At 36.6% G+C, this 10,356-nt stretch overlaps 1 pseudogene; it reads left to right on the top strand.

The window, feature by feature from the left end:
• The first annotated feature begins 7,819 nt into the window (after positions 1-7,819).
• LOC145288230 (histone-lysine N-methyltransferase SETMAR pseudogene) lies at positions 7,820-8,700 on the top strand (annotated as a pseudogene).
• The last annotated feature ends 1,656 nt before the right edge of the window (positions 8,701-10,356 follow it).

Raw genomic sequence — 10,356 nt, 5'->3', positions numbered from 1 at the left:
AATTTATTAATTTCAAAAGATTTTACATTTATCGAAACCAATTAGTCACAAGGCGAGTCAGAAGTGTGAATAAGAGGTATATATTTATCCTTGTCACCGTACTTAATATTTGTCTAAAATTTTCCTAGTTAGAATCCTTAACCCTTTATGACTGGTTGAAATAGTTCGCTCAGTCGTAAAAAACGAATATAACGGCATAAACAATATAGGAAGTGATTCAAACACGCCTTGTACGTATTAGTTCAGTATCTGGGTAGATGCCAGATAGCTCCAGATTGCAACTGTCCATTGCTTACATTCAGTATGTCGCCATATGTCTCAGATGGTGGAGGATTTCGTTTGTTGTCATAAACACACTTTTTTTTCAAGCACTATGGATAATAATCAAGGTAAGTTTATGAAATGCAAAAATTCTCAGTGGTAGTTTAACTATTGAACTTCATTTTTTTTTTTCGGTTTGAAGACAATCATAGTACCATTACCTTTTAAACTAACTAAAATTAACAATAAAAATGTGTTTAATCTGCATAAAAATTCAGGTTTTAAGGGTTAATCACCATAATACCGCACTCACTACAGGGGTTGTTTTCTTTTTTTTTTCTCTTCCTTTTCCTTTTTCGCGTCACAGGTTCGAGCCTGGCTACTGCAGCTAATTTTTTTGCGCTCGCACAGGTACTTGCTGCTATTTTCATTTTTAGGTCGTGTTACGTTATACTGTAGTTCTATTTAATCTTTTTAATGGAGTTTCAAGTTCTTGACGAATGTATACAAAACAATTAGTTGTTTCACAAAAGAAACACTTGACGTAAGTTTATAAAAACAATGACAATTTATTTCCTGTTCAATTCTTTCTCAATGTGCTATAGAGAGATATAGATAGAGAGAGAGAGAGAGAGAGAGAGAGAGAGAAAGATAGAGAGAGAGGGAGAGAGAGATGGAGCGTGGTGGAGTGTTGTGGGTGACACAAAATGACAACTGGTCGTCTCGGTGCCCTTCTCTCTAACTGCCCTCTTCCTTTGCTAGCATCTGTTTTTATTTACAAAAACTTTAGATAGGAATTTCATTTTTCGATGCGGCATTCCACTGGCCCTTATTAAATTCGTCCAAGGCCAAATTTCAATATGACTGTTTTCAAAACTTGTCAATTAAAGAATGTTGATTTCAAAGCTTATGCACTCTTCTTTCAATTGTTAAGACTTTTGATGACATTTCTTGGTTTGAAGATTTCCACAATATTTGCGTGTGTGCATTCAATTCCATACGCGTGTGAACACGACCAGCAACAACTCCGGCGTTGCCCAGAATATTCTTCAACAGTTGCTCAATATCCTTACTATACCACGCCTCCCCCCCCCGGGCAACGTCCGGTATCCATGCTAGTATTAAATAAAACAAGCTTATATACTAAGTCCATATTACAGCAAGTACCCGATTAAAGTGATATTGCGACTTACAAGTCTAAGTATAGTTTGAATCCACGGTACCGTAACATATCGAAGGTGCAGTTGCTCTAGGGAGATTAACTCAGCTTCATCAGATAGAGGAAGTGTCGTAAGAATATCAAATTCACAAGAGATCTCCAGTAACTTATATATATATATATTCCCATTTGTAGAGATTACGATATTTGGGTTTTGCAGTTCTTGCAGGATGGTGTCAACGTCTTCTGACGTACAGTGATCTGGTATTCCCAAATAGTCTCCCATCTGGTATTGGCCAGGCTCAACTATGCTTAACTTCCGGGTTCTAACAGGAACCAATGTGTCAACGTGATTGTGCCGTGTATATATATATATATATATATATATATATATATATATATATATATATATATATATATATATATATAATCCACATTGAATCGTTTATAACCACTACACTGCAACGTTTGCATAGTAAAAAAAAAATCACGTTCTGTTTGCTCTATAGCCACGCCCGGTAATGATTGGGTGACTGTATATATTGAAGGCGTGTACGTATAATATACAAGGAAAAAAGAAAAATTTGTGTCAGTTGTTGAAACCTCTCGATGCGCATGACGTCATCTGTAAAGGTACAGGCGTAAACGCATTACGAATCGGTTTTACCTACAAACAACACAGCTCTATCTCGATCGAACCGATACAGGGGCAAAACAAAATAATTAGAACAGTGCAAGGTCTCTATTTTTTCGCTTCCCCAGGAGGACAGTATTACAAATAATGCATGGAAATCCTAGCTCCGCAAAAAGATGCACTCTGAATAGAAACAGTCTAGAAAGAATACTGGATCAATATCGCTGTAAAATATTTACCACAAGGACTCATCTTAATGCGCGTGCACTTATTAAACCGCGTTATTTTAAATAGTTTTTCAAGTTAAATGAAAGTTTTGCGATACTTTTTTTTATTAAATTATTAGCTGAAAGTACAAAACAGTAAAAAAAACTTTCCTCTCTCCATGTTAAGAATGGCTTTCTAAATAATAACGTTATTATTTCAGCATGTGCATGAACTGCACAAGTACGCTCGTCTTAATACCACAACTTCCAAAAGCTTTTTCCGTCGCCTGCTTAGCATCAAACAGAATTTCAATGAGGCAGTCTTTTATTTTTATAAAGTAGTCACCACTTACCAAGGCCCGGACGCCACTCGTGGATAAGAGTTAATAAGTGTACAGTAGTCAATGTCGTTGGAATCGTAAGTAGTGAAAATTTCGTAAATTGGATTACTTAAGGGGACGGCTCATCAAGAACTTGTTTATGTTGGACTTGAACACGACCATATTGTAGTCAGTTGGAAAGCAGGAAAACGGAAGACTTCCACGGGCGTGCAGTTCTAAGAAAAAAAAGCTTTATTCATATAATCTATGTTTAGGTTTAGGCACAGATAAAGAGTGTGGGAAATTATTGATAGTGGTTTTAGCTAGACGAGTGTTTGTCGTGAAAGTAGGCCAGGGAGAGCCATAGATTGGAGCTCAGAGGAAAATCCTATCGGTACCATCAACAATTTCTATCACTCTCTATCTGTGCTTGAAACTAAACGAAAATCCCCTTTCCTAGAATTGTCTGAATGTTGAGATTGCTTCTCAGCTGATTACAAATCTAATGTAAAAACTTTTCTTGTTGAGCCTTTCTCTTAAATAATCGAGCCCTATCTAAGTTCTACCATCACCAATCATCTTATTTTGCGATTTATTAATTTTTATCCTTGAGTGACCCCCCGAGCCTTAATAAATAGTGATACCTAATCAAAACACACACACACACACACACACACACACACACACACACACACAATCAGCACCCACAGCCTCTTCCTCGAGCGACCTCATACAGGAATAAAACAAAATAATTTGAACAGTACAAAGTTTGTATTATTTGGATTCTTCGGAATGCTGTTCTTAATTTTTCAACATTTCGGTCGATGTAACCTCGGATCGTTTTCAGCTATATCTTGTCGAACTAGGGAATGTTTCTGTTGAACTCGGGAATCTGCAAGGAACTTAGAACGGAATCCTGTATTTAATCCGCAATTACCTATGGCGTAGTGGATAAAGTACTTGGTAATTAAAGTTAGACTATTCTGGAGGGTAAAAGTTCGAGCTTCAGTGCGAGCGACACTCAAAATACAATCGTAGAATCACTTAGGGTGCCTACCAAGTCATGGTACACGGAAGGAGAAATGTTACGCCTTCAGATTAAATAAATGATTTAATTCGAAATTCAGTGGCGATACCCGAGTTCGATAGAAAGTTTTCTGAGCTCGACAGAAATCTCTCGAGTTCGCCATGATACACCTGAAGGCTACATAGAAAATATCATTCCAGATGAGAACAGTATTTCAAAGAATGAAAGAAAAACAAATAATCAATCCTCATCTCAAAAAATGGTCAGAAACATGAATGCAATTTTCTTATTCACTTGCGCTCCAAAAAGGTTTATTTTGTCGAGGGCTACTATAAAAAAAAAAAAAAAAAAATCAAGAAGAAAAAAAAACGGACTTTTTAACTTACTGGCATATGAGTGGAGGTTTCTAAGTGCTCAGCGATTCAAAGTCTATCTCTCTATTCAGCGATTCAAAGTCTATCTCTCTATTCAGCGATTCAAAGTCTATCTCTCTATGAATACCTATAGTCTAAGATTACAACCGAGTACATAACTTTGTGTTTTATTTATCACTAGTGTGGGGTGTTTTGAGGCGTGTGTGGTTTTGGGTAAATCCAAACTCCGGGCGGCGGCGGAGGGGGGGGTTAAAATAAAAAAAAAGTTTGGTAGGTGAGTATGAGGATCGAAGCCGAACGCTTGAGGCGAAGTTGGAAATTAAAGTGGAAAAAAAGAGTGCGACATTAACCATTGGCCCACCGCGAGATACTAACGGAAACACGTTTGAATTTATTTAATTAATTAGATTTGGCAGGAGCACGTTTTAATGACTTAATGAGGTCAACTTTTACTGCGGGATAGTATTTCATTTACTGCGGGAACGCTTTTTTAATTTTTATTTTCCCAAGATGTTGGTGGGGGGGTGGCAGGTCCCTTTGTCCAAATTGGATAGCAATTGTTTGATATAAGGAAAATATATCCACATTGATCAAAGCTAATTGCTTTCAGATCGGCGATCGCAACCGGAAAAATACCGCCAGAATAAGTATCGCTTTTATTATAGGAAAAAGCCTAATCCACATGCGGTGAGCGACAAATGTTGAATATTTATCTTCCCGAAGTCGAGCAAATTAAATAGACAGGCAAGCTTCGTTGTTAACTCGGAGATATTATGATCTATATGTGATATAAAAAGTTTTAAGAAGTTGCGAACTGACCGACCGCTTCTCTGAAAAAAGCCTTTCTTGGACATACACAAAAAGCGAACATACATACATACATACACACATTTTCGCTTTTATATATATAAATGTATGAATATACGACAACGGGGTGATCGTGGCTAGGTGGTGAACGATCCGGACTTAAAAATCTAGGTTTGCCAAATTCGAATACAATTTTTTCCACAAAACCACTTTAACCAAACTCATACTTGAACGTGTGTTTAACCTCCTGAAAATGAGGTAAATAAAATGAATATACGATAATCTCTCGATCACAACGATATCAGAACTAGTTTTAAATTAAATCGCGTTTTACTGAGAATATGGCTTACTCTCTCCGCCAGGTAAGTGATGACCATATAATCATGATGAATGGTTTAAATGGTTGCAAATATACAAGATCAGAGTTCAATCCTCGGTTAGGTAATATCAAACCCTCAAATACATTGTGTAACGATAAAATTGTCTCCCTAGAAAAAGCGACATGATTCCATTTCCGTTTGATGAAAACTGCTTTTCTTTTTTTTCTTTTTTTTTTTTTTGTTGTAAACCATCTACTAGTTGGCCAGTTGTGTACAAATCCCATAGAATAGGAGCATTCTATCATATCTGAAAGTGGCACAATGTACAACAAACGAGATCTGAGATGCGCCGATGTACAACTCATGCTCTCTACTTATCCAAGTTATGAAAACAGGACCATTGCCAACATCCTCAAAATGCAAATCCGGACGGTTCAATGCGTGAGGGCAAAGCTCAACGCAATGGACAACCCTTTTCGGCCAAGATTAAGGTCTTTTGTGTGGTTTTAAGTACGGGCCACATCATGTAACCTCACATCTTCGAAGTCGGCTTGAAAATAAAAACCAAAGTGTACCTGGATGTACTGAAAGGTGTGATGATCCTTTAGTACAACCAGATGGCCGCTGGCAAACCCTGAGTGTGGTAGCGGAAATCTGCGCCAGCTCACAAGTCCAAAGACACCCACGCTTAGCGTCAGAAGGAGTGCTTCGCCTTTGTACGCCACTCCCTAACCTGAACTCGATGGACTACTTCGTTTAGTCATACGTCGAGAACATCACCAACATGGCTTCCCATAACACCAAAGACAGTCTGATCGCCGTTATTCGCCAAGTATTCGCCGAGCTCCCGCTCGCACTTGTAAAAAAGTATGCTCCCAGGTCCGGACCCCTATCGATGCAGTGATTGAGTCTGAAGGCGGCTGCATTGAATATATGTCAGCTCTACCATATAATCAAGTTACGTGAATTGATTTTTTTTTTTATAAAAGTTTTAAAATAAAGCTGTAGTATTGTTTTCTTAAGGGTGACAAATTTATCGTTCCACCATGTAAATCTAAATTGTGTCTACTTTCAACTTTTTTTTCTACTTTTTTTTGCCTATGAATTCAATAGATCCAATTGAAGCGGATATCATGAAATGAACGCAATCCTCACCTGCGCATTTCCTTATCCGGCATTGCTTGTCCGTGCGAAGACGAAAGCAATTTTTTTTATTGAAATCGCTCGAGACAAGACATGAAGCCACTTTTTGCAAGGAGCTAACGAGAACAAAAGATGATTATCGCAAAAGATATTCCAATAATAATAATAATAATAATAATAATAATAATAATAAATTCTTCTTATTATTATTATTATTATAATAACAACAACAACAATAATAATAATATTAGTAACAACAACAACAACGACGACGACGACAACAACAAACAACAACAACGACAACAACAACGATAATAATAATAATAATAATAATAATAATAACAATAATAATAATAATAATAATAATAATAATAATAATAATAATAATAGTTATTGATTTTAAACTACCAGTACAATTAAAATCTATACATCATCTATATATACCGTATATAAGACGACCCTTTAAGTTGAAAAATCATCTTTAAAAAAACAATATTTCATAAGATACCGGGTGTTGCAATTTCTAGTCTAGGCTAAACAAACATGGTTTTGTGATTTAGTCTTATACAACCGATATATGATTAATTTATTAGAAGATGATCCAATTTCGTACCTCGTCTTATCTGACGGTTGCTTTATACGCCGACATATACGGTATGTATATATTTTTTTTTTATTAATAACTAGCGGCCGTAAAATATGCTTTAATATATTTTAATTTATGCAAATTTCGAATTTATTATTACAAAGCAAAGTTTCTATTAAATATTATGCTGTACCTTATATATAGTACTGATCTCAAAAGTTATTTTTAATGAATTAGGTGCCATCAGCTAGAATCGAAAGGTAAACACTCAGTTGCGTTCCCTACTTACTCCTAATTATGAAAAGATATACAAAAGAAGATTAAAAATTAAACCACTTCAAGCTATGAATGTATTTGCGCTTGCGCAAAATTAATAGCAATACGTCAGCAACTTTAAATAAACATTTTGCATTTCAACTTGCCGACATATTTCTGTACGTGCAATTCATTCATCCAGACAAAGATGTTCCTAGTTTATTACTATTTCCTGTTAATTAAAGTGTTATGTTGACGAGTTTATCGGTTAAATATTTTCACACAGGCACACACACATACGTCAACTGATTTATTTAGATAGACTATTTTTACGTTTGTAAAAATATATGCACATATTGCAAAGATTTAAAGGATAATTCACACATTAAAAAGAAAATTATAGCCAAATATTTAGAGATGGTAAAAGAATCGGAATCGGAATCTGTAATTGTATCGGAATCGGGAATTTAGAGCAAAATTAGTGCCTATATCAGAATTAGGAAAACATATTGGAATCGTCATATCACAATGCTAAATATATTATGTTGGTGCAAAAACAATATCGTTTTCTCACATATGTTACATTTATATATAATTTCTGAATTAATTTATTGATGTATATAGCCATGTTATATGTTATTTTGAAGTGCGTTTTACGCTCTATCGAATCGTGTTATTTGTTACCGTTCTCAATCTGTTTATTTTTTTTAAAAGGTTTTTCGACAGCATGGACAAAATTCAAATCCGCACGATGTTCTTGTTCAAGTTCAAACTAGGCCGAAAAACTTCCGAGACACCTCGTAATATCAATGATGCGTTTGGCTCAGGAACCACCTACGAACTTGTGGCACAACGTTATTACAAGAAATTTCGTGATGGTAACGAGAGCCTCGAAGATGAAGACGGTCGCGGTCGGCCGACTCCGGTTGATCACGAACATTTGAAAGTTTTAACTGAAGCTGATACTCGCAAAATCAAACAAGAACTTGCTGTAAAACTCGACCAATTTCTAAAACGCATTGTAACGTGTGATGAGAAGTGGATCCTCTACGACAACCGGCGACGTTCAGCACAGTGGTTGGATGCCGAAGAAGCTCCACAACACCTCCCGAAATCGAAATCACACCAAAAACAAAAAAAAAGGTTATGGTGACTGTTTGGTGGTCTGCGGCTGGTTTCATCCATCACAGCTTCTTGAATCTGAGCGAAACGATTACGGCGGAGAAGTACTGTCGACAAATTGACGAAATACAACAGAAGGCCCAACGTATGTGCCCGAGATTGGTCAATATGAAGGGACCAATTCTCCTCCATGACAACGTTCGTCAGCATATTGCTCAACTGACCCTGCAGAAGCTGAAGGAATTGGGCTACGAGACACTGCCTCATCAGCCATATTCACCGGATCTCTCCCCCACTGATTATCACTTTTTCAAACATCTCGACAACTTCCTGCGCGCAAAATGCTTCAAAAGCTGAGATGATGCTGAATCAGCCTTCAATAACTTCATCGCTTCCAGAATTCCGAATTTCTAAGCTAATATGATAAATAAAGGTGTTTCTCGTTGGCGAAAATGGTTCGATTCTAATGGTTCTTATTTCGATTAATAAAGTTTATCATGAAAAGAGTTATGATCTTTTGAAGTTGGACGTCAAAAACGACATTATTTTTGCGCCAACCTAATACTTTTCTTTTAATATTTTCTGCAGATTGATAATGCAAAGTGTAGTAGCTATACCGTTGTATTTTATTTATTCCAGATATTTTTTTTTCGGCTTTCGGTCAGGTTAAATATATTGATGTTCACAAAGGATATTCTCTTCTTTTTTTTATTTTCTTATCAGTTTGTTTAAGCTGGGGATGGAGTATACTACCGGATGCCTTTTTTAAGATTCTTACCTCCCCTTTATGCGCAATTGTTTGAATATCTATCGCACTTGGTTTGAATTTTTTTTTTTTTCTTCATGAGTTAATAACCGGAATGATAGAGATATTCTTACAATTCCAGTTTCATTTCTTGTCATACATAAGACCTTGGTATTTCATTATCTTTTCTTTATGCATGATAATAAATACGATTGAGTGCTTATAAGTATATTTTGCTGGTTTGTCAACCCACGCTCGGTCACGACTGCGTGACTGTGTCGATTAAGGTCGCGTAATCCTCACGTAAGGCCTCATCACTAGCATTCCCAACAACAACAAAAAAAGAAGAGAGAGAAAAATTGGACAACTGGTTGAAACGTTTGGATGCACATGGTGGGGTCCTAAATTCATACAAAAGTATGCATTACGAGCTGATGAGACTAACCTCAGGCACTCTACCTACCCCGCTAAACCTGAACGCTGCGGGAGGAGCAGAGTGCGTCTGCTAATAGTCGATATGAAAAAAAGATTCTTTTTTAATCGGTGTTTTCAAGGCATATTAGATTAAACTAACACATGTCGCATATTTCAGAACAAGGCCATACGAAAACACAACTTTAATCTTTGTGTTACAGCGCGGGGACGCGCGTATGGCAGCTATGTACAAATGCCGAGCCGTGTGCGAGGTGTCGTCACGGCAAGGAAGAAGGAAAAAAATTATAAAAAGAATTCCGTGAATACCGACGATCACGTTACAGAGAGGACAGACATGGGCGTGTTACACGCATGGACCGAAAGCAGCAAGTCTGAACAAGAGACAATGCGTTATACTGTAAAGTACCTGGAAATAAATGCCTGTTGTTTCCACGGGAAAAAAGTGAAGTGAGTTAGTTCTTTGTCTTGATTTCCTTGCGGCGGTCTCTACAGATTAACGCATGTATAATCGGGTACTATGTTACATGAGTAACATGACAGAAACATATATTTTAAAAAGTGAACAGATTTATTATTTCAGCATACAAAGCAAGTACTTAACAGACAATAAAAAATGGTAAGAAAAAGGTCAACATCGTTTTTATTCTTTTTGAACAGCAAAAAGATTAGAACCAAAGTAAGGGATAAGTAGAATTTGAAAAGCAAGTTCCCCTAACTGAAGATCTTGTAGTTTCAGAATATATATCTATAATATAAAGCCGAATGTCTGCATGTATGTATGTGTGTGTGTATGTGTGTGTGTGTCTGGTCACGAATAGGCTCCTATATGGTTGACTATTTAAAAAAAAACGATTACATACAATGATAGAAGATGTATCGAGACACGGGAATGCGTATGTTTGATCCAGCAGAACGGTGGTTCATTAAAACTGTGGGGTCTGCGTTCGCGCCTTGTCCACAAA

The sequence above is a fragment of the Euprymna scolopes genome, chromosome 11, assembly GCF_053919585.1.
Source record: "Euprymna scolopes isolate OS-2025 chromosome 11, ASM5391958v1, whole genome shotgun sequence".
Classification (NCBI taxonomy): domain Eukaryota; kingdom Metazoa; phylum Mollusca; class Cephalopoda; order Sepiida; family Sepiolidae; genus Euprymna; species Euprymna scolopes.
Note: the sequence above shows the minus strand (reverse complement) of the source record. Positions and strands in the feature narration are given on the sequence as shown.